The sequence below is a fragment of the Gorilla gorilla genome, chromosome 13 (assembly GCF_029281585.2).
Source record: "Gorilla gorilla gorilla isolate KB3781 chromosome 13, NHGRI_mGorGor1-v2.1_pri, whole genome shotgun sequence".
NCBI lineage: Eukaryota > Metazoa > Chordata > Mammalia > Primates > Hominidae > Gorilla > Gorilla gorilla.
The window spans coordinates 108,777,847-108,804,993 of NC_073237.2; the positions used below are offsets into that span (position 1 = coordinate 108,777,847).

Here is a 27,147-nt window from a genome sequence, read left to right on the forward strand (position 1 = left end):
TACGTTTCAATAAAGAAAGCAATATGCATTATTTTGTAAAATAGTGACATATGAGCATGGAATAAATATGGGAGGATATATAATAGGTTGCCAATTTGGGTTATCAAGATAGGAGGGTGCTGATATGGGGAAAGAGGGATTCGAGGGGAAGGAGGTAGCAATGAAATTTAGGAAAAGAAAACAACCTGTATTTAAATAGAAAGCCATGATGTGTCGTATCTCTAATTTACTTTCAAATGATTCAGCAAGACAGCATGTATGCATACATAATTACATATATACACATACGTATACACACATATAGATGGATAGATAAAGCAAAGATGGCCAAATGTAACAATTGTTGACTCTATGTGGGGGTTATATGGATAGTTATTTTACTAGTCTGTCAGATTTTATCTGTGTTTGATAGTAATAAAAAATCGGGGGTAAAAACCCCACCAGAATGTTTTCTGTGATCACATTATTGTAATATTTAAAATATTTACATATTTAAAAATTTTAGTCACAGTTAATAAGCAGAAAAATGCCTTAAACATTTCAAAATCATGAAATTATTTTTCTAGTCCTTTTGCTTTTGTTTAAGTTAAATTTCTAGGCTGTTTGGAATTTCTTTTTCTTTCCTTTTTTTTTTTTTTGAGACGGGGTGTCATTCTGTCACCCAGGCTGGAAGTGCAGTGGCACAATTATGGCTCACTGTAGCCTCAACTTCCCAGGCTTAGGTGATTCTCCCGTCTCAGCCTCCTGAGTAGCTAGGGCTACAGGTTGCCACCACACCTGGATAATTTTTTTTTATTTTTTATTTTTTGTAGAGACAGAGTTAATTGCATTGCCTGGGCTGGTCTTGAACTCCTGGGCTCAAGCGGTTGGCCCACCCCCACCTCCTAACATACTGGGATTACAGGGGTGAGCCACCGAGCCTGGCCTGGAGTTTCATAATCTATGTTTATTAATTTTGACGTGGTTTCTTTTTGATCCATTACTTTTTTTCTAGGTGAACAGTGGTATCATCTGGAGATAATGCTGGTTTTATGATTCCTTTCCAATATTTTTGGCTTATTGCATGGGTTAGAATATCTGGAACAATTTTGAATGATGATGAGAGTAAGCGTCCTTATTTTAAATTTTTAATGGCAGTCTTGTTTCAGTTTCAAAGTTTTATGTTTTTTGATAAATATTATTGATTGGGTTAAGGACATTTTCATCTAACATTAAAATAGTTGAGTGAAACAGAGTATCCAAATCAGAAAATTAAATGAAAAAAAAAAAGTGATGAAAAGCAATCCTAAAATGTAGAGCAAAAATAATACCCAAAGGTAGAGGGTGATAATCAGCCCACAGGACTGATAGAAGTTCTTACATTCAGGCAAAAACCCTGTTAGTCCTAGATGTATACCAAATCAGTATGTTAGAATAAAACAACAAAGACTGGGTATGGCAGCTCACGCCTGTGATCCCAGCACTTTGGGAGGCTGAGGTGGGCAGATCACCAGAGGTCAGGAGTTCGAGACCAGCCTGTCCAACATGGTGAAACCCTGTCTCTACTGAAAATTCAAGAAAAAATAGTTGGGCATGGTGGTGGGTGCCTGTAATCCCAGTTGCTCGGGAGGCTGAGGATTCAATTGCTTGAACCCGGGAGGCAGAGGTTGCAGTGAACCGAAATTGCACCAATGCATTCCATCCTTGGCGACAGAGTGAGCCTCCATCTCAAAAAAAAAAGAATAAAACAACAAAAACAGATGTTACAGAGCCTGTGAGATCTGAGAAATACTGGGACATCACTGGCATGTGCCCAAAAGAGTTTCACTGAATAAATCTTGGGGCCGATGTGTGTTGGAGATAAGAGCTCTTCTACAAGGAAGTATGCCTATTTGCCAAAAATAAGCAAATATGTTTTTCTTAGCACTGCTTTAAGGAACGTTCATTTTGTTAAAGGTTAAAATTACTAGATGGGTTAGTTGCCTTGCAAGTATACTTTTGTGGAATGAATATGAGTGTACTCTTAATAAATCTATTGATATTTGTCATATTTTAAACTGAGTTCATATTTCCCAATATGGTCAAGAGTACAGACCATGAATATGAAAATATGCTGATGAAAATATGAATATGTTCTTAATGAATATATTGATCTTTATTAAATTTTAAACCAGGTTTAAAATGTCCCAATATGGTCAAGAACATAGCTCATGAATATGAATATAAACTTATGAAAATGTTCATGAATATATTCATGTTCATTAATTTTAAACTGTATTAAAAAGTTTTCCCAATAGGGTTAAGAAGAATATATTCATGAATATATTCATAAAGAGGATATATTCATGAATATAATCATTATAAAGAATATATTCACATTTATTGAATATTTTCACAAAGAATATATTCATATGAAGACTAAACTACTCTACAACTCTTTGCATTTTACAAATTAGTTTTTAAAATCCTGCTATGAAGCAGAGTGTAAATCATTCTACTAAAATTTCACTGAAATCTTCGAAAAGTGAAAAAGTATAAATTTGGTATCTTCAGTGAATTGATCTATTTATGAATTGGCTCCTAGTGAATAGTTCTTGGCAAATTAATTTAGAGCCCTCTCTCTCTGCATGAGATGAACCATTATTTATTACAGCATCTGCCCTGGGAAAACCAAGACAAAAAGAGGGGGATATTGAAAACAGCTGGGCTGAGTGTTCAGAACAGACTGATTAATAACACTAAAGAAATAAAGGTTCTTGTTAGAAGGAAGGCTTGCAAGCCACTGCATGAGATTTAAAGACCACAGGTGCTCAGGCTGGTGAGACTGGTATGGCAGGCAGTATTTTGGGGCTGAAGAGTTTAGTGTAGTTACCATGTGCAAAATGATACAAGTTTAAGTTTACTCATAATAGAAACTGGAAAATTACATGGCTTGCTTCGGGAGTTCCTCACTTCATTTTGTTTTGGTATTTCAGAAAAGAAATTCTGAGGCTTTAGACAGTTTGCTACTCACAGATCTCATAAATCAAGCATTCTTCATGACCTGGATCTATCTTGAGCAGATCAAAGCTCTGAGCAGCTTGAATAGTGCTCACCCAGAGGCTTACTGCCAGTAACAACCCAAATTTCTTAGCCTATTTGTTTTTGTTGTTGTTTTTTGTTTGTTTGTTTTAAAGCAGCAGTAAAACACATTGTGGGTGCACATTTTTTGGAAAAACCAGAAGTTCAAATATTAGTAAAATATTTGGACTTAACATTTTATGGTCACTCAGAAGTAACCATCAACTTCACATGTATTTCTGAGCAAAATATTAACCACTAATAACCATTAGTAAATGGATGCTGAGTGGGCCAGATCTTGCTGACACCTTGGTTATATGGTGTTTTGTGTGGGATATTAGTTTTCTGAGGTTTGTACAAAGGAATTTGTAAAATGCTTAATTTTATCATTAACTTTACCACTTTACCATTGAGCTTCTGAGCTTCTTTTTTTTTTTTTTTTTTGAGACCCAGTTTTGCTCTTGTTGCCCAGGCTAGAGTGCAGTGGCATGATCTCGGCTCACCTCAACCTCCATCTCCCAGGTTCAAGTGATTCTCCTGCCTCAGCCTTCCTGAGTAGCTGGGATTACAGGCATGCGCCACCATGCCTGTCTAATTTTGTATTTTTAGTAGAGATAGGGTTTCTCCATGTTGGTCAGGCTGGTCTCGAACTTCCGACCTCAGATGATCCACCCGCCTCGGCCTCCCAGAGTTCTGAGCTTCTTAAAGTCAATACCCATGTCCAATTTATATTTGCTGTGCTATTGCATCTAGCACAATTTATTGTGTGTAGAAGATGCCTAAAGTTTGTTTTTAATGAATACATATATGAAATGTCTGTCATGGAACTATCTATTTTCCTTTTATTTGTATTGCTATTTTGCCCGTTAACTGAAGGATATGGATGGTAAGCCTTGTCTATGTCTCTATTGTCTTAGTAAAGATGCCCTTTTTTCTTGTATATCCAACCTTTGTGCACTAAAATCCTCTTTCCCCACAGCTTCACAGAATACTAGATTCATTGTTTAGCCCTTTTCTTATCTGTAGCCTTCTTTACTGTAAAGTGGAGGGAAAATGTTTAGTGATTTGAAAAGTTTCAAAATTTTTCTGTACTATTAGACTTGAATGAATGTCAGATCTGAGAGGGCCCTGCGAGACCACTATTCTATCCTTTTGTTTTACTCATGAAAAACTCAGAGTTCTAACTGCTTTCGCACTATAACTCATGCCATGCTATTTTGTAATTGCTTAGTTGTTGGCATTTCTAGCTAGACTTTAAATTCAGTGGGAATAGGGACCACATCTATCTTATTTAATGCTGTATTTCTGACACAGCACAGCGCTTAGAAGAGAATAGGTGTTCAGTTAATGGTTCAGTTATGAATAAATAAATAAATAAATAAATAAGTCAAGATTGGTGAAGGGACTTGCTCAAAGTCATGTGACTGTTTAGGGGGCAGCCCACAGTTGCTGAATCTGTTAAGCACATTAAAAGTCAGAGCTCTGTAATCTACTCTGCCATCCTGGAGAGAGTCAAGGTCAGTGGAAATGACTAATTTTTCTTAAGTGTGTTTGTTAAGCTCTGCAACTTATACATTTCCACATGTTGGCTTTCAGTATACCGGAGACTGCTATATAGGAAAGCAGCTGACCAAGGAAATGTAGAGGATGTGCTGCCATTATTTTTGCCTTGGAGGCTTTTTCAAGAGACACTTCTACTTTTCAAAGCAGTGAAACTTCATCTTAGGAAAAGAAATTTTCCCCAGCTACAATCTAATTTTTAATCTTTTTTTTTAATTTTAACTTTCCACACTATACCATCATATTAATCTTATTTTTAAATGTATTGTTTCTGAAATCCTGAGTGCCCCAGCGATCAAAAACTCTGCATAGGATTCAGTTCATTAATGTGAGGGCTCAGACTCTTAAGGTACTTATAAAACCTCAAGGACTATTGATACTGGTCATTTGTGAATTCAAACAGAAACTTCCAGAATCATCATGACCTTTTAAAGTTTCATCCTTAGTTTTTCTGGTCTACCGTTGACCTCCATTAATGATCCCAAATCTGCTTGTTTTGCAGAAAATAAAATGTGTACGTGGTCACAGAAACGGTTGTTACCTGATGATCTTTAAGATCTTGGAGTATAATACTGTGGGTCATTGATGTCTTTTACTGTTAAGTTCCCCATCAGTACCTATATTCACCTTTTGACTGCATGGTAAATTGCTTTGCTTATGTATGAACTTAGGTATTTGTAATGAAGTCAGAATTTAAACCATATTGAGGGAGAATGGGAAAAAGAATAAGACTGGGAAGGAAGAAACTGTCAAGTCAGGGTTTGGCTTTTCTTGTTATATGCCATTCTATTAAAATATGTATATTTTTGTACTTTTTTTGAACATATGAAATGATCATATTTTACTTGACATTTATCACTTATTTAGCAGCAGAAAAATACATGTAAATGGAAATGCTGTCATCCCTTTGAAACATGTCTTTTTAACACTTAGGATTCGTGCTATTTGCCAGGAGGGAGTTTTTCTACTTACAGAGCATCCGGGAGATGAATTGGAAAGGCAGACTTCTGGTCTGGTTAGCACTTTTGTTGTTTTTTATTTTCTTTTTGGGTCCCATATTCATGAAAGATTTGTCTTAGCATTTTTAGATAAATATTTCTTTAGTGATACACAGGTTTCTTTTTTTTTTTTTTTTTAGTGAATTTCAAAGAATAATGGCTGCCATTCTTGGATCTTGGCCTTTATTGATTTGGATATTATTGATGTATGAAATACATAAACTTGTCAGATGCTTTGTGAGTCTCTCCTGATCTTAAGGCATTTTAGAGCATCTAGTAGTAGAGTGTCCTTGAGTTAGCTAAATTTATACTTATTTTGAGGCTGGCAAATTTGTGTAATATTGATGACCTAGAAATGAGATAGGAGTTCTGCAGGACTGGTTTCACATGATACAGGTCATAAAGACCCCACTGAGAAAACAGGATGAGGTAAAGAATCTGGCCAAAACCCGCCAAAACCAAGATGCCAATGAAAGTGACCTCTGGTTGTTCTCACTGCTCATTATATGCTAATTATAATACATTAGCATACTAGAGGAAACCCCCACTAGCACTCTGACAGTTTACAGTCATCATGGCAATGTAGGGAAGCTACCATATATGGTCTGATGGGGGAGGAACCCTCAGTTCCAAGAATTCCCTGCCCCTTTCCTAGAAAACTTATGAATAATTCACCCCTTGTTTAGCATATGATTAAGAAAAACCATAAAAGCAGCCAACTAGCAGCCATCACGGCTGCTCTTCCTATGCAGCTGCCACTCTTTTATTCCTTTGCCTTTTTTTTTTGAGACAGAGTCTCACTCTGTTGCCCAGGCTGGAGTGCAGTGCTTTCTTAATAAACTTGCTTTCACTTTACTCTGTCTGCTGGCTCTTGAATTCCTTCCTGTGTGAAGCCATGAACCCATGTGGCCTCCCAAACTGAACTCCAATTTTGAGGTTTGCCCTGTAGAAAGGAATATAGTTTGAATTGAACAAATATTATGATTGTTATATATTATATGCTTCTGCTGTACTGAATTTTATGTTTCTCAGAGTTCTACGTCCTCTCTTACCTGGAATACTCTCACTCTCTCTGCCCTGTGTAATTTAATCATGGTTATCCTTCAAGTATGAACTCGTCTTTTCTCTAGGAAGCACTCCTTGACTCGTTGGGAACTAGGTTAGCTACTACCTCTCTGTGCCCCTTGACACCCTGAGCTTTCCTACCAGAGTTGTAAACCAGAAATAAAAAATATGTATATATATATATTTTTTGAGACAGTCCCGTCTGTTGCCCAAGCTGGGGTGTGGTGGTGTGATCTGCAACCTACGCCTCCTGGGTTCAAGCGATTCTCCTGCCTCAGCCTCCCGAGTAGCTGGGACCACAGGCGCATGCCACCACTCCCTGGCTTGGCGCGGTAGCTCACTCCTGTAATCCCAGCATTTTGGGAGGCCGAGGCGGGTAGATCACCTGTGACCAGGAGTTTGTGACCAGCCTGGCCAACATGGCGAAACCCCATCTCTACTAAAAATACCAAAAAATTAGCTGGGAGTGGGGTGCGTGCCTGTGGTCCCAGCTACTCAGGAGGCTGAGGCCTGAGAATCACTTGAATCCAAGAGATGGAGGTTGCAGTGAGCCACAGTTGTGCCACTGCACCACAGCCTGGGTGACAGAGCAAGACTCTGTCTCAAAAAAAAAAAAAAAAAAAAAAAATTCTAAGTCTCCCCACCTAACTGAACGGACCCCTTTTCTGGGACAAGGGCATTCCAAAGTTAACCTGAAAAATTAGTTCGGGCCATGATGCGGGGTTGGGGAGTCAGACATGCTTCATTATACCCTCCTTCCTTTGGAGTTCAGACACAATTGGCCAGCATTAACATTAAAATAGAGACCTTAAGACTGACAAAACAGACTCTTTGTAGCAGTAAGATACCAACACAACAGAAGGTGCTGAAAGAAATTGAAGTATTTTACCCCAAAATATATTTCTTTGACATATTTTGAAATGACCCTGCGAAGCTGTCTCTTGTGGGGAAAATCTACATTCTGTAGAAAATTCGTTCCCTTTCCAGATCTTTCCCTGGTCCAGGAGAGAATTAACTTAAGAGTCTCTGGCACCTTTTTAAGTCTGATTAAGAAACATTTACAATCTATTCTCTCTGAAGCCTGCTGCCTGGAGGATTTATCTGCATTATAAAAACCTTGGGCTTCAGGACCTCTTATCTTAACCCAGATACTTCTTTCTTTCTGTTGATTCCAGGTCTGTAGATAATAGCTTAACCCTTTCAACCAATTGCCAGTCAGAAAATCTTTTTTTTTTTGGAGACAAGGTCTTGCCCTTTCTCCCAGGCTGGAGTGGCATCATCTTGGCTCACTGCAGCCTCAACCTCCTGGGCTCAAGCAATCCTCCTACCTCAGTCCCCCAAGTAGATGGGACTACAGGCAAGCGCCACCACACCCAGCTAATTTTTTTGTTGAGATAAGTTTCACTGTGTTGCCAGGCTGGTCTTGAACTCCTCAGCTCTGGCAGTCTGCCCACCTTGGCCTCCCAAAGTGTTACAGGTGTTAGCCACTGCGCCCGGCCATTCAGAAAATCTTTGAATCCACCTATGACCTGGAAGCACCCTCTTCGAGGTGTTCTGCCTTTCTGGACCAAATCAGTATACCTATTACATGTATTGGTTGGTGTCTTATGCCTCCCTAAAATGTATGAAACCAAGCTGTAGCCTGACCACCTTGGGTACATGTTCTTAGGATCTCCTGGGGCTGTGTCATGTGCCATGGTCACTCATATTTGGCTCAGAATAAATCTCTCCAAATATTTTCCATAGTTTGACCCTTTGTGTCAACATATCCAAATCAGGCTATATTGTTGTTACTTGTTTTGTTTAGATTTTGAGCTACTAGATTGTAAGCTCTGCGAGGACAAGCAATGTATCTTTAAGGTAACATTGACTCTTTGGTGCCTTGGCATAGTATTTGCTACATAGTAGTCTTAATGTTTTTGGAATAAATGAATAATTTCAGCATCTTGTTTTTCCAAATATTTCTCAGCATTGCTATGGGCTGAATATAATCATATTTAGAGATAAGGTCCTTAAAAAGGTAATTTATGTTAAAATGAGGTCTTTAGGCTGGCCTCTGATCAATATGACCAGTCTCCTTATAAGAAGTAGAAATTTGGATAGAGATTTGTACAGGCACAGAGGGAAGACCATGTGAAGACACCAGAAGAAGACAGCCATCTAGGAACTAAGGAGAGAGGCCTTGGGATAACCCAGTCCTGCTGACAGCTTGGTCTCGGACCTTTAGCATTCAGAACTGTGAAAAAATAACTTCCTGTTCCTTAAGGAATCCTGTCTGTGGTATTTTGTTATGGCAGCTCTAGCAAGCTATATAAACATAATAGCAAATATCTGGATGACTAGATTATATAGTGTTTAGTTTTCTGACATGTCAAGAAAAATATTTCATTCAAGATGGTAACGACATATGCACCTTTATATTGCTTGACAGATAATATAAACTCAGTAATGGCATTGTGGAAAAGGACTGTAACAAACATGTTTCCATATCCTCATTTCTCTTTCTCAATAAAGTTCAGATTATTTCCCTTGGGCTTTATAACTCTCCGTACTATTACAAATTATTTTTCATAACTTGTATCTTGCTACTTCCCTTAGCCTATTCTAGTCTCAAGGAAATGAAAGTGTTTGCTATTTTCTGTATATCCTTAACTTCCCACTTTCTTGCCTTCACTCATTGTTTATGGACTTTCAACACTGCTTTTTGTTCTATTCATTTAGTTAGTCCACAAGTATTTATTGATGCCTCAGTGTGTGCTGGAAACTGGGCTAGGAGCTGAAAGTATAATGATTAATAAAACCATAAGCCTTCTGCTGAAGGAGCTAATACTCTGGTAGGGGTAGACATTTAAGTAGGGTAACATAGGGCTCCAGGGAAGCAATGGACCAAGCCTTCAGTGGGGCGAGGGGAAGAGCTGCAGAAATGAGTCTAAGTCAGTGGTTCTCAAATGGGGATGAAAAGGGAGGAAGCATTTAACAATGTCTGGAGACATTTTTGGTTGTCACGACTTGGAGGTGGGTGTATGCTACTGGCATCTAGTGGGTAGAGATGCTGCAAAGCATATTACAGTGCACAAGATGGTCTCCCACAACAAATAATTATCTAGCTCACAAAGTTGATAGTGCTGAGGTTGAGAAATCCTGCTGTAAATCAAGTTGTAAAATTTGAGTAGGAAGGTGTTTTGCCAGCCGAAGAATGGCAGCATTTGCAAAGATCTACTAGAGTTGAGATACCATGATTTGGCTAACTGGACTGAGTTTAATGTGGCTGGAGCTCAATGTTTGAATGGGAAGGAATTAGGCTTGAGAGGTAAGCCTGGCAATGTTCAGAGTTAGAGGCCTCAGAGCCGTGTTGATAATCTGGGATGTCTTCTCTTTGGCTGTTTGGAGCCTTTGATGGAGAGTTTGAGGTAAATCTGTTGATAAGTAACTAGTAACCATTCTGAGTGTATCTGCAGACACTAATGGTAAAGCACTATGGCTGAGAATAACTATTCTAGCAAGTCTGAACTCTGGGTTACCCATCTAGTGAGGATCACTGATGAATCTATGTAAGGGAGGATAACTGCTATGGTTTGAATGTGTCCCCTACAGATTCTGTTACTGAAGGGCATTTAAAGTGAACCCACTTGAAGTAGGGATACAAATTTTATCATAGAGAGTGAGGGAACTTGACTGGGGCTTTGTGTTGGGGTCCTCAAGACCACCTCAGGCTCAGTGATTCACTAAAAGGACTCACAGAACTCAGAAAGCTGTTTATGCTCACAGTTATTGTTACTACAGCGAAATAATACAGATTAAAATCAGTGCAGGGAAAAGGCAGATGGATGAAGTCCTGGAGAACCAGGAGTCAGATTCCAGGTAGGCCCTCCCAGTTGAATCACATGAGGAATGTCTCCCAACGACAATGCATGACAAAACATGTGAAGTATTACCATCCAGGGAAGCTCACCCAACCCAGGTGTCCAGGGTTTTTATTTGTCAGTCATGTAAACTTGTATCACCTGTGTGAACCTATCACCTGTGTGAACCTGTGCGACTGACCTTAGTTACTCAGTCTCCAGCTCCTCAGAGGTCAGACAGGTACAGTGTGGCTCAAGGCTACCAGCAAAATACTCTTATGAGGAAGATATTCCACAAACTTAAGAGTTTCTCTCTCAGGAGCCTGTCATGAGTCAGTCCTCCTTTCTTTGAATGAATGGGGTTTGAGCAACCTTGGCCTGATGAATTAACACTTTACTGCATAGTTGTTTTGTTTTTTTAAGTTAGGGAGGTTATAGTTTTGTCTTTCCCTGTTTTACTATGAGTTTTTTAAAGTTGTGTAAAATATATATAATATAAAAGATGTTAATTTTAACTGTACAGTTCAGTAGCATTAAATGCATTCACATGTTATATAACTATCACTGTCATCCATCTCCAGAACTTTTTCATCATCCCCAAACTGAAAATTTGATGTGTTATTAAAGAATAGCTCCCCATTCCCTGATCCACCAGCTCCAGGTAACCACTGTTGTACTTCCTGTCTCTTTGAATTAGGCTGCCCCAGGCACCTCATATGTAAGTGGAATCATACGGGATTTGTCTTTTTAACTAGCTTCTTGCACTTAGTATAATGTCTTTTAAGTTTCATCCATGTTGTTAGCCAGTATCAGAATTTTATTCCTATTTAATGCTGATATAGCACAGGCTTTAATTTGAAAACATAAACTGAAGATGGTAAAAAGTATTTTTTAAAAATCTTATATTCAACAAAAGTTACATAATTGAAACTGTGCTAATCCTTAAAATGTAAAAGAAGTGACTTGAGTACTCATTTTAGGGACATAGTTTTTCTGACAAAATTATATAAGAACATAATACAGTATCCTTTACCAGGTCAAGAAGAGAGGGATGTTTTTGTAGAAATGTCCCTTGGCTTCTCTAGTTTTCCCAGGGGCCTCTCTCAGTTCTTAGAGAGTTAATTCATTCTCTTTTGAAGTACCTGTTGTATCATCCTTGAGAATTCTCCACAGTTGCTGTCTGGTCTAATTGTATCTGGTCTAACTCTGCCAGACATTCCTTTGTTAAAATGGCTTTGCATGTGATTAAAGCAGTTCTCTAGCATTGTTAAGTGACTGACTTGTTCAAATCCTGCATCTTTGGTGGTTTATAGTTCCAGTTTATGTTCATCCTACTTGTATAGTCTCATGTTTCCAGCATCTAAAAATCAGAGTGACATAAACAGGTTCCCAGAAGTAGATACTAGGTGGGTAGTTTGAATGGGGACTGGTCAGCTCATTGGTGAATATTTTTGTGTGTGACAGCTTTTGCCTCATCATTATAGGGTCATAGTTAATGAACATCTGGACCACGAGGATCCCTGTAGTTTTAATTGTGAGAGTATTGAGTGTTTGCTTAACAATCTGTTAGAGAATTTAGTTCACTTACATGTCCAGGGCCCAAAGTGAGTAAATGTTCCTCACAGAAACCTCTGGAACATGCTTCTTTAAGTTGTCATAATTTAAACTCTCAAAGTTGGGTGGACTGACAGAGGATTAAGAGTCTTTGGTTTTAAACCTTTACCATTCTTATTTCTAATGCTCAGTCAGCTTACACCGTGTTCATAGTAATCCACTCTCAGTGTTCACAGGCCTAATGTGTTAACTATAAATAGAAAAATAGACTGCCAGCCTGTGGGAACCAGGCCTGTGCCAGGGAGGGTCATTATAAGAGGCAGTCACTCTTCACTTGAGAGGTTTAAAAACTGAAAATGGTGGATATTTTTTCCTCACATCCTCGTGAAACAGTGATGCTTAATGTTCAAATATGTTATAACACAGGATGATTAGCAAGAAATCATCAACATAGTGAATTTGGGATTACTCGCTTAAAAACAAGGAAAACGCTCCTCTTTCCCTCTCCAGTGCCTTAGTCAGATATTCTGGGGTTGCATGTGTAGGGTGGAACATTGGCTACAGCTCAGGAAGCGAGAGGGAGGAGATATCCATTCGTGATCATCTTCAACAACTCTTAGCTCCAAGTTGGCATGCAGCTGTGTACAATTCAAGTTGGCATGGAGCTGTGTACCATTCAAGTTGGCATGGAGCTGTATGCCATTTCTTTGGAGTAGTGCAGCACATCATCCCTTTATGATGGGGAAGAGCGGGGAGCACTGAGCCTGGTGCGCGCACAGGGTTCAGGAATGTCACTTGAGAGATGGCATTGGTTAGTAGTACTCACCCCGGGTTAGATCACTTTGGTTTGAATCCTGATTCCTTCCCCCATCCCCTGCCCTCCCCTCCACACCCTTTTCCTTTCCTTTCCTTTCTTCTCCTCTCCTTGTCCTCTCCTCTCCTCTCCTCTCCTCTCCTGTCCTCTCCCCTCCCCTCCCCTCCCCTCCTCTCCTCTCCTCTCCTCTCCTCTCCTCTCCTCTCCTCTCCTCTCCTCTCCTCTCCTCTCCTCTGCTCTCCTCTCCTCCCCTCCCCTCCCCTCCCCTCTGCTCCCCTCCCTTGCCCTCTCCCCTCTCCCCTCTCCCCTCCCCTTCTTTTCCTACTTTTAGACAGGGTCTCACTCTGTCACCCAGGGCAGAGTGCAGTGGTATGATCGTTGGCTCACTGTAGCCTTGACTTCCCAGACTCAAGCATTCCTCCTGGCTTCAGCCTCCCAAGTAGCTGGGACTACAGCTCATCCAGCTAATTTTTTTGTTTTGTAGAGATGAGGTTTTGCTGTGTTGCCCAGGCTGGTCTTGATCAAACTCCTGGGCTCAAGCCATCCTCCTGCTTCAATGTGCTGGGATTTCAGGTGTGAGCCACCGCACCTGGCCCTGGTTCCCTTATTTACTAGCTTTTTTGACATTGGACACATTTCTTAAACTTTCCAACTCAGTTTTATCTGTAAAATGGAGATAATAATAGTACTGCCTTATAAAGGTCAATGTGTTAATATTTCTGATGTGCTTAGAATAGAGCTTGGAACAACATAGTAAGTGCTACATTACACTGTGTACTGTTATCTTTATTGTTAATTTCTCAGGGGAGCCTTTGAAGACATTTCTAAATAGGTCAAATCTCTGCTTTATAAGATCTAATGACGTCACTTATCACAATGTTGATAATAAGTACCAGTAACTAGGTTTATTTGTTTCATTATGGGATTAATCAGATACTTTCTACATAAATGAGAGTAAGAACCATGTTTATTTTTTGTGCACATTGTTCACAAGGCCTGATAAGTGTTCAAGAAATATTTATTGAATGAATAAATATTTTCATAGTTATAAAGTAGTTCAGCAATAAGATATAATTTCACCTCTAAAACTAACAAAGATTGAAAAAAATAATGCCATCATACCTAGGCAGAGAGGTAGGAAATAGTTGGTATCATGTACTGTAAGTAGGATCAGTCTGCAGCAGATCCTAGCTTAAAGGCAGTTTGACCAAAAGAACTACAGAAATTTCTTCTTTTGATTCTATGTCTCAGCATTTATCAAAATGACATAGAGGTATGTAAAAAACGGTGAATATAAAAAGATGTTCATGAAGGCACTTACATTAGTTAATAATTAGAACAGGCTGGGTGCGGTGGCTCACGTCTGTAATCCCAACACTTTGGGAGGCCGAGGCGGGCGGATCACGAGGTCAGGAGTTTGAGACCAGCCTGACCAACATGGTGAAACCTCATCTCTACTAAAAATACAAAAATCAGCCGGGCATGGTGGTGTGCGCCTGTAATCCCAGCTACTCATGAGACTGAGGCAGGAGAATCGCTTGAACCCGGGAGGCAGAGGTTGCAGTGAGCTGAGATCGTGCCACTGCACTCCAGCCTGGGTGACAGAATGAGTGAGACTCCATCTCAATAATAATAATAATAATTAGAATAGAGCTAAACAAAATGTCCAAAAGTAAAGGATTGGTTAATTATAATATATCCATCATTAAAAATTATGTAGAACCATGGTTCTCAAATGCACATTCTTATATTGGCTACAAACACTAGATAAAAACACAGATTCCCAAACCCAACCTCTTGGTCGGTGACTCAGAATCTCTGTGGTTTAGCTAAGAAACAGGTCCTATATTTTCTAACAAGAATCCTAGGTGATTCCACTGCACAGCCTGATTTGGAAGAACCCTGGGCAGTTTCATTGCACAGCCTGATTTGGAAGAACCCTAGATGATTTCACTGTACAGCCTGATTTGGAGCCACTGTTACAGTGTGTGCATTGGCTCCTAGTCAGCTGAGCCCAGGGGTCTTAAAACCAAATGAAATGACAACTAAGAAAAAAGAGTTAAAATCTGTGAGGACTCTGGAAAACAAGAAAGGAGGACTTCAGAAGAACTAAAAAAAATACTGCAAGAAGGGAAAAAGATTGAATCAGATTCTGACGACACAGAAAGGTAATTAGTGCTGAGCACCTAACACAAGTCAAAGAAAAGTCTTCTCCCCTAACTTTATCCTCCCAGAAAAATTAGTGGGTGAGTTCTTCCAAAAGGAACATAGACTGTCCCCAAACTGGAGCAGCAAGGCCTGGTTTGGAGGTGGTAGGCGTGGTTGCTTGTTCCATCTCCTGGGCACAGAGCATCTGTCTTAGAGCTTACCTCCAGGCAATATTTTGAAGGAGTGTCTCATTAAGAGAGAGTGTCATTTATAGTTTTAGTTGCCATGGACATTCCTGAGATCCCATGAGCAGAGGCCAGGCAAGTGGGAGAGTTGAGAAACAAGTAAGACTGAGACATTGCACTATACAGAGTGGGTGATCATGGTGTTCACCCTCCTGCCTTGATAAATGCCTCTTGGAAACCAAGTGCCTCAGCTCCTTTCTGCTGCTGTAACAAAATATCTGAGACTGGGTAATTTATAAAGAACAGAAATTTATTTCTCATATCTCTAGAGGCTGGAAAGTCCAAGATCAAGATTCCAGCAGGTTCATTGCCTTCTACTCCATGGATGGCATCTTCTCGTCTTCTCATAGTATGCTCACAGTATGCTCGCATGGCAGAAGGGGCAGAAAAGGGACAGACGCTGTGCCCTCGAATAGCAGAAGGACCTAAGCTAGTTTCCTCCAGCTCTTTTGTAAGGCACTAATCTATTCATAAGAGTGGAACCCTCATGACTTAATCACTTTTCAAAGGCCTTCACTTCTTGACCCGGTGCGGTGGCTCACGCCTATAATCCTAGCACTTTGGGAGGCCAAGGCGGGCAGATCACTTGAGGTCAGGAGTTTAAGACCAGCCTGGCCAACATGGTAAAACCCCGTCTCTACTGAAAATACAAAAATTAGCTGGTCCTGGTGACACATGCCTATAATCCCAGCTACTTTGGAGGTTGAGGCAGGAGAATCACTTGAAAACTTGGGAGACAGAGATTGCAGTGAGCCAAGATCGCACCATTGCACACTCCAGCCTGGGGGACAAGAGTGAAACTCTGTCTCCAAAAAAAAAGCTTCACTTCTTAAAACCACAATGGGGATTAGTTTCAACGTGAATTTTGGAGGGGATACATTCAAACCATAGCACCAAGTGAAGTTTAAAATACTGCATGACATCTTGCATCTCCCTTAAGTAGACCTCAGCTGGCTGTCAATTTCTGTCCCTGTTACCTGCAAGGTTGACTCAGCTTTCGGTTTCTCTCTACCACGCCTCCATACCCAGGGCAAAGTCTGCTGTCTGCACACAGGTAGGTACTGGCTGAGTTCTTTGAAGGGCACTGGGGTTCGGTTTGAAAGTTTTGCTACCAAATACACGTGCACTTTCATATTCACATCACTCCTACTTAATTCACAAGCTTTGCTCTCCACTTTTGTTGTAAATTGTATATAGTACAGCCGTCTCTTCACTTAGACTTCTTTGTAAAAATTATAATTTTTTGTAGAGATAGGGTCTTACTGTGTTGCCCAGGCTGTTCTCCACCTCCTGTCCTCAAGCAATCTTCCTGTCTCAGCCTCCCAAAGTGCTGGAATTACAGGCGTGAGCCACTGAGTCCAGCCCACTTAGGTTTCTTTAGTGAACTAGGCAAAAGATTGTACAGGCTTTCTGAGTCAGTTTGATTGCAATGAAAACGATGCATACTTGTTGAAAGATTTTAATCTAGGGAGTGTTGCAGTTGGATTGTTGACCCCTCCCCTCTCTGAATCATTGCTATGCTTAATGTAATCCTGAATGGGCAGGAGTGCCCTCTGTTCTTGTCAGATTGGGCCGGGGGTAGTGGGCAGGGAGACACAATGCTAAGTAGAAGGTTGAGCGTACAGGTGGACAGAACAGGTGGGTAGACATATTTCAGATCAGAGTATTCATGAGAACCCAGTTGCATTTGTTCCTTCAGTATTCATTCAGTGTTTTGTTTTTGTTTTTGTTTTTTGAGACAGAGTGGCGCAATCATGGCTCACTGCAGCCTCAACCTCCCAGGCTCAAGTGATCCTCCCACCTCACCCTCCCGAGTAGCTGGGACTAATGGCACGTACCACCACACAAGGCTAATTTTTCCAGTCTTTTGTAGAGACAGGGTCTCACTCTATTACCTAGGCTGGCCTTGAATACCCAGGCTTAAGCAGTCCTCCCTGGTTGGCCTGCTAAAGTGTTGGAATTACAGGAACCACCACACCCAGCCCCATTCAGTGTTTCTTGAATGCCTTCTGTGTGTTAGGCTTTGTTCAAGGTGCTGAAGACAGTGCTGGGCAAAATTTCTACCCTCCTATAGCCTGCATTCAGGTCTTAGAGAAGGATCACAGAGCACAAAGATGCCTGGCCCTGGCACACATCTGTCCAGCCCCTAAGCAGTGTATTTGTGTAATGATCTCTCAAATCCTAAAAAATATTTAGAAATCTAATTCTGGGATTCAGGCCTCAGCAGCCAGGAAGATGTCTCTGCCAGCTACTGAGATATTAATTAGGGAAACATTAGGGTATATATCTCAGCTAACCAGATTCCCAGAGGTGGATGAAAGCATCATCTCATGAGACAGTACCATGAGAAAAGGAATGCCAGGACCACTGATGAACCTAGTTTTAAGGTCAAAGCAAGGGCGATGAGCCAGTGACAGAAACTGAGAAGTAGCTGTAGGAATCTGAGGTAGGTCAACGCTGAGAAATCTGTAAATGTAACTTACGACATGAAAAACAAAAATATCATATTTATACTTGACCAAATACTTGATAAAATTCAACAGCTTTTCCAACTAAGAAAGACAGAAAACATTTTTAACATAGTATAAGAAAATGTTATAGGAATAAATACCTAATATCATATTTAATATGATATGGCATACTGGACACTTTGCATAAAACTTAGGAGTTAGAGGCTGGGCGCAGTGGCTCATGCCTGTAATCCCAGCACTTTGGGAGGCCGAGGCGGGTGGATCACGAGGTCAGGAGATCGAGACCATCCTGGCCAACATGGTGAAACCCCGTCTCTACTAAAATACAAAAAATTAGCCAGGCATCGTGGTGCGCGCCTGTAGTCCCAGCTACTCAGGAGGCTGAGGCAGGGGAATCGCTTGAACCCGGGAGGCGGAAATTACAGTGAACCGAGATCGTGCCACTGCACTCCAGCCTGGAGACAGAGCGAGACTTTGTCTCAAAAAAAAAAAAGTTAGCAATTAGAAAACAATTTTGAAAAATAAGAATAATGAGAAGGGGTTTGCCTTCTTGAATTTAAAGTATTCAGCTACAGTAATTTTAAATGGTATAGTATTAATTGTAAAATAGATAAGTAGATTAATGAGTCAGAATATACATTCGAGAACTATATGGGAAGAGATAAGGACATTTTTGTGCTTTTGCAAAGGGACCATAATACCAAACTAAAACCGTGTCAATTTTTAAATTCTTTTGCATTTCTCAGGAAAATGACCTCTCTACTTCTTTGAATATTTTCTAGAATGAGTCGTATGGCCCCAAATTGGGAGGCTTAGTCCTGTTACCAGTGACCTGAAATTCAAGTCATCTTGATGTCTGTTAAGCCTATTTCAGAGTTTCTAAAATATTTCATTTTATGAATAAAAATAGGTTACTCACATTCCCAACATTGTCACTGACTCACCATCTCTCATCTGGAACAATTATACCACTTTCAGCACTCACCATCCACATACCTAAAAATAAGAGTCAGAATGGAGGGGCTATTAAAATGATACACACCGTAGCTTCAGATCTCATTCCCATGAGCAAATATTTCACAGTGATAAGAAAGACCTGTCCTCCCTTCCTGAGAGCTAGTGAAGATATAAGAATTAATTTGTATATTATATAACACTTTGGGTACAACACTTTGGGTACAAAGTGTTATATAATATTAACTTATTACCACATTTAAAATGCTAATTTAAGGTTCACCCACTCTGCACAAAGAAAATACATGCCTGCATGTTTCATCTTTTTGTACACCCTTCAGAAGTGTAGCAGCAATGCAAATCAGAAGCTTTGTAAAACATAGTAGTTTTGAAAACCAGCGACCAGGGATGAGTTCTTGGAATTGAACCAGCCCTGCAGGTTCTTCTACGTAGACATGTGAAGGATGTGTTGGAGTCAAGGGTGACTTGCAGGATTTGGGCTTCAGCATTTGAAGGGACGGTAATGCCATTTACTGAGATATTAATTTGTATATTAATTGTCTGATAACCAGATCCACAGGGGTGAAGGAGAGCCTCATCTAGTGAGACTATGAGAAGAAAACACACTGATAAACTTTGGTTTTAAAGGTCAAAATAGAGTGATGTGCTCTAGCAAAGGAAACCAAGAATAGCAGAATAAGGAAAGGCAGTATCATGGAAGCTAAGGGAAGAGAGGGTTTCAAGTGAGGCAGAGAACAGCTCTGATTGCTGCTGAGAAGCCAAGAGAAGAAGACTGAGGAGTGCCAATGGAATGTCTTGATATAGAGGTTATTGGTGACCTTGGCCAGGGCAGTTCCAGTGGAGTCTGGGGAGGCACATGTATTTCACTTTGTTCTCTGAAATCTGGGACCAGCCCACCTATAGTTTATTTACCAAGGTGAGGCTGTATTTTCAAGCATCGGGGACAGATTCTTTGTTATGAGACACTGTTACTCTGTTAAGCCTTGGAAAATTCCATCAGGAGAATGAGGCTATGTTAAAGGCAATTAAAAATGTTAAACATCACTCACTCTGAGACAGAATTTTCAGATTTTCTATTTACTATACTTCTTTGAGTGGGCTGTAAAGTATGAATCATGTCAAATCTCGCCCATTGATGAGAAAACCACTTTAAAATGTGATGGAATAATATTGCTAGTCATCACATGGGGAACAATTTTAGTGAGTGGAATGCCATTGCAATTCATTTTAATCCTTTTCTGATAGTGTATACTAAAAACCTACTTAGTATAAATTATAGAAATTAAAAAACATGAATAATTGGGAACGTTCTTAAGAATTTTGAGGTATTTATAAGTATTTTAGGTAGCTGCACTGATTTTTTTTTTGAGACAGTGTCTTACTATGTTGCCTAGGCTGGTCTTGAACTCTAGGCCTGAAGCAATCCTTCTGCCTTGGCCTGGCCTGCACTGATATTTTTGAAGCTGCTTTTCTTTTCTTTTCTTTTCTTTTTTTTTTTTTTGGAAGAGATAGGGTCTTGCTGCGTCATCCAGGGTGGAGTGCAGTGGTATGATCATAGTGCACTGTAACCTCAAACTCCTAGGCATAAGCAGTCGTCCTCCCTCAGCCTCTCGAGTAGCTAGGACTACAGGTTCGTGCCACTGCCTCTGGCTAATTTTTTAAATGTTTTATAGAGAAAGGGTCTCCAGCAGGTCTCAAACTCCTGGCCTCAAGTGATCCTATAGCATTGGCCTCCCAAAGTGCTGAGATGACAGGCATGAGCCACCACACCTGGCCTTGCATTTTTTATATAGTATCAGTATCAAATTATTGACCTAAGATCAAGGTGTTTGTTTTCCACGACCGTAGAAATTATATTACAAATTATTTTAAAAATTTTGTTGGCAAAGGTATAACTAGTTTGCGTCACATAACTGTATTTCAAGTTAGGACTTAAACTGGATCAGTTTGTCAAAGAGCTGGTGAGCAGCATTTGTTAGGAGATGGGTAGGTGAAGTATGGTAGAAGTGGTTAGGGTAAGAATTACTTTAGATCATGGCATCTATTATCCTGAGTCTGTGGGATGCTAGAATATTGCAAGGTAGTTGCTAAGGGTGGATAACTTTTGATAGGTATCATGGAAGACTTCCAGAATCTTTCTTAGGACTTTCGGTTGTGCTTTTCCTTCTGACTGAAAAAACCTTTTCTCTCTGTCTGTCCCCTCCCTTCTTCATCTGTGAATTCTTGCTAATTCTTCAGCAATTAACTTAAATACCACTTTCTCAGAGAAGCTTACACTGAAAATGGAACAGGTTTTTATGGTTTTATGCTCCCTTAGCACTCAGTGTATTGTCTTTGCAAATTTTTTTTTTTTTTTTGAGATGGAATCTTGCTCTGTTGCCCAGGCTGGAGTGCAGTGGTGTGATCTTGGCTCACTGCAAGCTCCGCCTCCCAGGTTGACGCCATTCTCCTGCCTCAGCCTCCCGAGTAGCTGGGACTACAGGCACCCACCACCACACCCGGCTAATTTTTTGTATTTTTAGTAGAGACGGGGTTTCACCGTGTTAGCCAGGATGGTCTCAGTCTCCTGACCTCGTGATCTGCCTGCCTCGGCCTCCCAAAGTGCTGGGATTACAGGCGTGAGCCACCCCGCCTGGCCTGTCTTTGCAAAATTCTTAAGAGAACTGCAGCAAAATTATTTCTTGTATCATTAGTTCTTTGTTTCTTCCTGCCTTGCCACCATGAGTTCCATGTGAGCACAGTTCATGACTGTCTTATTAATGGCAGTATCCCCAGTGCCTAGTGGCCCACTGTCATACAATATTTATTGAATAGAAATGCTACTGAAAAGCCCATATGATTTCTCTTAAAAGAAACTCGGGCTGGGTGCAGTGGCTCACGCCTGTAATCCCAGCACTCTGGGAGGCTGAGGCGGGCATATCACCTGAGGTCAGGAATTTGAGACCAGCCTGGCCAACATAGTGGAACCCTGTCTCTACTAAAAATACAAAAATTAGCCAGGCATGGTGGTGGGCACCTGTAACCCCAGTTACTCAGAAGGCTGAGGCAGGAGAATCACTTGAACCCAGCATGCAGAGGCTGCAGTGAGCCGAGATCGTGCCATTGCACTGCAGCCTGGGCAATAGAGTGAGACTCTGTCTCAAACAAACAAACAAACAAACAAACAAACTCTGGGATTGATGGATTGATGGTTCAGAGAGCTGCAGAATAGATCATATAGTTGGTCTAAGGGCCTATTTGCATGGCTCCCAGAGACGGAGATGTCTGGGTAAATGAGCCTTGTTTTATAATGTTGCTTTAAATTTAGGAGTGACTTGAGTCTAAGAAGTCAGAATGTTAAATGAGAACCTCATTTGTGCCTGAGTGCACTGTGCTGTATTGTATATGTTCGCTGTCTGGGCCTCACTTCGTGAGTGTATTGCACTATATTATGTATTATTCTCTGTAGTTACATGGTAGACCACCAAAATGGGGGAAAGCCCCTAATTTCAGGTGAGCAATTATGAAGTGATTATTTTTTTCACATTTTATAGATATAAATTCATTTAATTCTCATAATAACACTGTGAAGTCAGTATTCTTATCATTTTACAGATAAGGAAACTAAGGGACCGAGAGGTAAAATAACTTGCCCAAGGTCACATAGCTAGCAAGTGGCCAGAACTAGGATTTAAACCCAGGCCATCTGGCAGTGGAGTCCAGGCTCTTCACCCCTGCACTGTCCCAGCTCACATGAGTTGTATCTCACACACACCCAGAAGAGCCTGTGGGCAGAACTTCTTAAGTTTTATGCATATCAGTTTGGGTTTAGGGCAGGGCAATTGAGATTCTAGAAAGCCTAATGTGATCCTCACCTATTCAGAATACTTGGAACTTCTGCCACCGAGGCCCTTTGAAGAGACCCAGAAGCTTTTATCTGCGTTGGTCAGTGGAGAATGTTGCTGATTCTCTGCTTTGTACTTGAATGGTCTGACTTCCTTCTGTATTCATTCTTCTGTGAACAAGGTTTATAGGTAATCTGAAACATACTGTTGACATCTGTCAAAATTGATTGTATGTCTTTTCCTTCTTTTTTGTTTTTGTTTTAGGGGAAGTAGAAGTTATGTCAGGATTTTTTTTTTTTTTCCTTTTTGTGGAGATGGAGTCTTGCTATGTCATCTAGGCTGTTCTCAAACTCCTGGGCTCAGGCAGTCCTCCCACCTTGCCACCTAACCTTTATGAATGTGTTTTAAATCACAGTTTAAGCTCAAACATTTAATTCCCTTTCATCTTAACTTTCTGTCTCTCTCTCTCTCTTTCTCTCTCTCTCTCTGTCTCTCTCTCTCTCTCTCTCTCTCTCTCTATATATATATATATAAATTTTTTTTAATTGAGACAAATTTTCACGGTGTTGCCCAGGCTGGTCTTGAACTCCTGGGCTCAAGTGATCCTCCCACCTTGGCCTCCCAAAGTATTGGGATTATAGGTGTGAGCCTGTAATATTTTCTTATCTCTATAATAAAGTCTGAAATCTTTAACGTGACTTGCAAGACCTTCATGATTGGAATTGCATCAAACCTATAGATAAATTTGGGAATAATTGCAAACCTAATGATTTTGACTCTTCCAATCCACTAATACGGTATATCTTTCTGTTTATTTAGGTCATGTTTAATTTCTGTCAGCATTGTTTTGTTGTTTTTAGTATAGAAGTCTTGGGCATCTTTTGTAAGAATTATTCCTTGGCATATATTTTGGCACTACTATAAGTAGAATTTCTTTAAATGTAATTTTTAAATATTTTACTGCTAGTATGTAGAAAATAATTGAGCTCTTAATCTTGTATCCTTTACTTTGCTAAATTCAATTATGAGTTCTGGCAGTGCTTTGTGAATTCTCGGTGATTTCTGCATAAACAGCCATGTTATTTACATATATTATAGGATCAGTTTTACTTCTTTTGTTCCAATTTTTCTGCCTTTTCTCCTCCCTCCTCACCCCCGACTATATTATTTCAGTGCTAGGACCTCTAGTACAATGTTGAATAAGAGTGATACAGGTGGGCATTTTTGCCTTATTCCTAATCTTAAAAGGAAATAATTGTCTTTTACATTAAATATATTAGCTGTAGATTTTGTACAGATGCTCTTTATCAGTTTGAGGGAATTCCCTACCGTTATTAGTTTGCTAAGAGTTTTTATCATAAAGGGGTACTGAATTTTGTCAAATGCTTTTTTCTGCATCTATTGAAATAATTGAGTGGTTTTTCTCCTGTAGACTGCTACTATGTTGAATTACATTTGCTCACGTTTTGTAAAGGATTTTTACATCAATACTCATGAGGAATATTGATCTATAATTGTCTTTGTTATATTGGCTTTGTCAGGTTTTGGTTTTAAAAGTTATGCTGGCATCCTCAAACAAGTTGAAGGAAGTGCTTTCTCTTCCCCCTATATTTTTGAAAATATTTGCATAATTTTTGTGTTACTTCTTCCTTGAATATTTGATAGAATTTACCAGTGAAACCACCTGAGCCTTCTTTTTGGAGAAGGTTTTTTAAGTCAATTTCTTTTGTAGGCATATAGTTACTTAGGTTTTCTGTTTCTTTTTGCGTCAGTTTTGTCATGCATCAGCAGTAGAGATCTAGTGGCATTAAAACACAGCAACAACAAACTCTAAAAGGTTCAGAACCTTGTAAATAGAGAGACTACAAGGATTTTTGGGTAGATTGTTGTGACTGAAGTCAGGTGGAAGCTAACTAGGGACTCACTGTTATTTCGTTATTAATTAGTTTTGTCATCTTTTGAAAAAGTGACATAATCCTTTCATACCTATTTTTTCTGTAAAGAAATTTTTCTCAAACTTTTGAAAGAAAAAGTATTTTCATGGACCTTTGTGACTAGTGCTGGCTTAAATAGTTTTTATTATAATGCTACTTAAATGTATGTAAACATAAAATTTATAGTTCTGATACAGCTATAAATCAAAATGTACTTACAAATTCAACTTAAATCTATCAAACCAGATAAGATCAAATTAACAACATTAATTTATAGGGAACCAGAATTGAGACAGTATCTTCCTACTATTGTAATACCAGTGGCCATGTAATATAAATAAGAGCATGGGCTCTAGAGTAAGACTTAAGTTCAGATATTGGCTCTGCCATTTACTTTGTGCAAGTGACTTATTTATTTCTAAAATGAGGATAATTAATTTAGTCAAATTAGAATTATTGATAATAATTAGGATTCTTGGTGTGATATGTCATAACAGTGCTTGGCAAATAAGAATTGTCTAAAAAATATTAACTTTAGTTGCAATTATTGTTGTATTATTGTTCTACTGAAACCTAATGATTAATTTTGGGTTTAATGGTAGAAAGTCTGATTCGATATTTAATGTGCTTCTGATTTTGGCTTTCATAATATAAATGCTAATACATAGATTGTCTACTTGCCTAAGTTCATAGCATTGCTAACATAGTGTATTATACTTAAACTAAACTCCACCAGCTAGAACTCCTTGAATTTCAGGGTTTTTTGTTTTTTGTTTTTGTAGAAACGGTGTGTTACCACCTTGCCTAGGCTGGTCTCAAACCCTGGGCTCAAACAATCCTCCTTCTTTGGCCTCCCAAAGTGCTGGGATTACAGGCATGAGCCACTGCACCTGGCCTGAATTTCAGTTTTTAATCAAGTGTCACTTGATAACTCTGTAAGTATCTTATCCAATCATTGCCCATGTCAGATATGGAGAAGTGCCACCTGAAGTTATTTTTTTAATTCTTGAAAATGTAGAAGCAGCATTGTTTTTCAGCATAGAGATTATCATTGACTGCTGATGGCAATCAGTAGATTTTAAAAACTTTATTCTCAGAATTTAAAAAATACCTTGATTGTCTTATTGTTGATTTCAATTTGTATGAAACTTACAATATATTGAAGTAGAGTGATAACTATTCTTTTGACTCAATATATTTAATTGCCTTAATATATCAGCTAATTATTCTCTCAAAACTACTAGTCAACATGGTTGCCAGGTTGAAATATATTGATAGTAATTCTGGAAAAATATTTTCATTTTATGGTACTCAAAGTTTAAGAGCCTCTCCATGAGATTGGCGATGGATTTAAGAATATAATAAAAGCAACTTAATGTTTACTACCTTTTGATTATTTATTTATTTATTTGAGACGGAGTCTCGCTCTGTCGCCCAGGCTGGAGTGCAGTGGCGCAATCACAGCTCACTGCAAGCTCCGCCTCCGGGTTCACATTATTCTCCTGCCTCAGCCTCCCCAGTAGTTGGGACTACAGGTGCCCGCAACCATGCCCAGCTAATTTTTTGTATTTTTAGTAGAGACAGGGTTTCACCATGTTAGCCAGGATGGTCTTGATCTCCTGACCTCGTGATCTGCCCGTCTTGGCCTCCCAAAGTGCTGGGATTACAGGCATGAGCCACCGTGCCTAGCCTATCTTTTGATTCTAAAGATTAGTGAATATTAATAAAATTAAATGTATAATCTTTAATAAAATTTATAATTTTATCCACCTGGTCTTTTATTTTCACTTTAGCATTTTGTTATTATAGCTATGAGGGCCTTCAGCAAAGGTACTATTTTACTATTGTATAGTAGCTTCTACCTGGTTAATAGGTTCTTTAGAGTTCTCCCCGCCTTTACAATTTGGTACCTTGATTCTGCCACATTTTTACATTTTTAAACTGTTCCAACATCTTCATCCAAATATTGTGCCATAAATTCATGCCTGTAGTCCCAGCTACTCTGGAGGCTAAGGCAGGATAATTGCTTGAGCCTGGGTGTTCAAGAACACAGTGAACTGCATTTCAGCCTGGGCAGCAGAGCAAGACCCTGCCTCAAAAAAATACTGTGCTGTAATGTATGTGATTTTCTGTGAACATGTAGTATTTATTTCAACTCCTTTTCTTTTCTCATTGCCCTACAACACTTAAAAGTAGTATATTACTCCACCATCACATTATGTTATTTTTATGATGTCAAATCAGGAGGACTTTTGTTTTAAAATTATTAGTGCAAAAGAGAAATGTTTTATTTATATGCGCTAAGATGAATACAGCATGAACAGGTTTTCTAACAAATTGGAAGTTGAGTGATGTCACTTAAGGTGATTATGGGCCCTAATGTGAGGCAAAGGGGTGTTTAAATTACATGGCAGTACATGGATATATGATTATTTCGATGATTAATAATATGCTCTTATTAATTTTTTTATTATGATAAAAATGAAAAGTGGTAAAAACATTATGACATAGAATTAAGGACCTTCCAAGAATTTATTTGTGGAATCTCTAATCTGAGTAACAGTTATACTGGAGTATGGTGCAGAGTAAGTGAAGGATTATACTCTAAGGTGTCAAAAACCAGGGAGGAATGTATTATTTTGTGTGTATTAATTAGTAATTGAGTTCAGCTATATATA

General features: G+C 39.4%; 1 protein-coding gene across 4 annotated transcripts in view; it reads left to right on the forward strand.

Moving 5' to 3' along the window:
- Positions 1-27,147, forward strand: part of KIAA1958 (KIAA1958 ortholog) — a 175,850-nt gene that overhangs the window by 50,095 nt on the left and 98,608 nt on the right. Inside the window, exon 1 of one of the 4 annotated variants that reach the window (XM_055350419.2) lies at positions 25,231-25,404. The exons of the other annotated variants lie outside the window; for them this stretch is intronic. The gene's annotated coding sequence lies outside the window, so the exon portion shown is untranslated. Of the gene's footprint in view, positions 1-25,230; positions 25,405-27,147 lie in introns of those variants that run through there. 4 annotated transcript variants of the gene reach the window in all.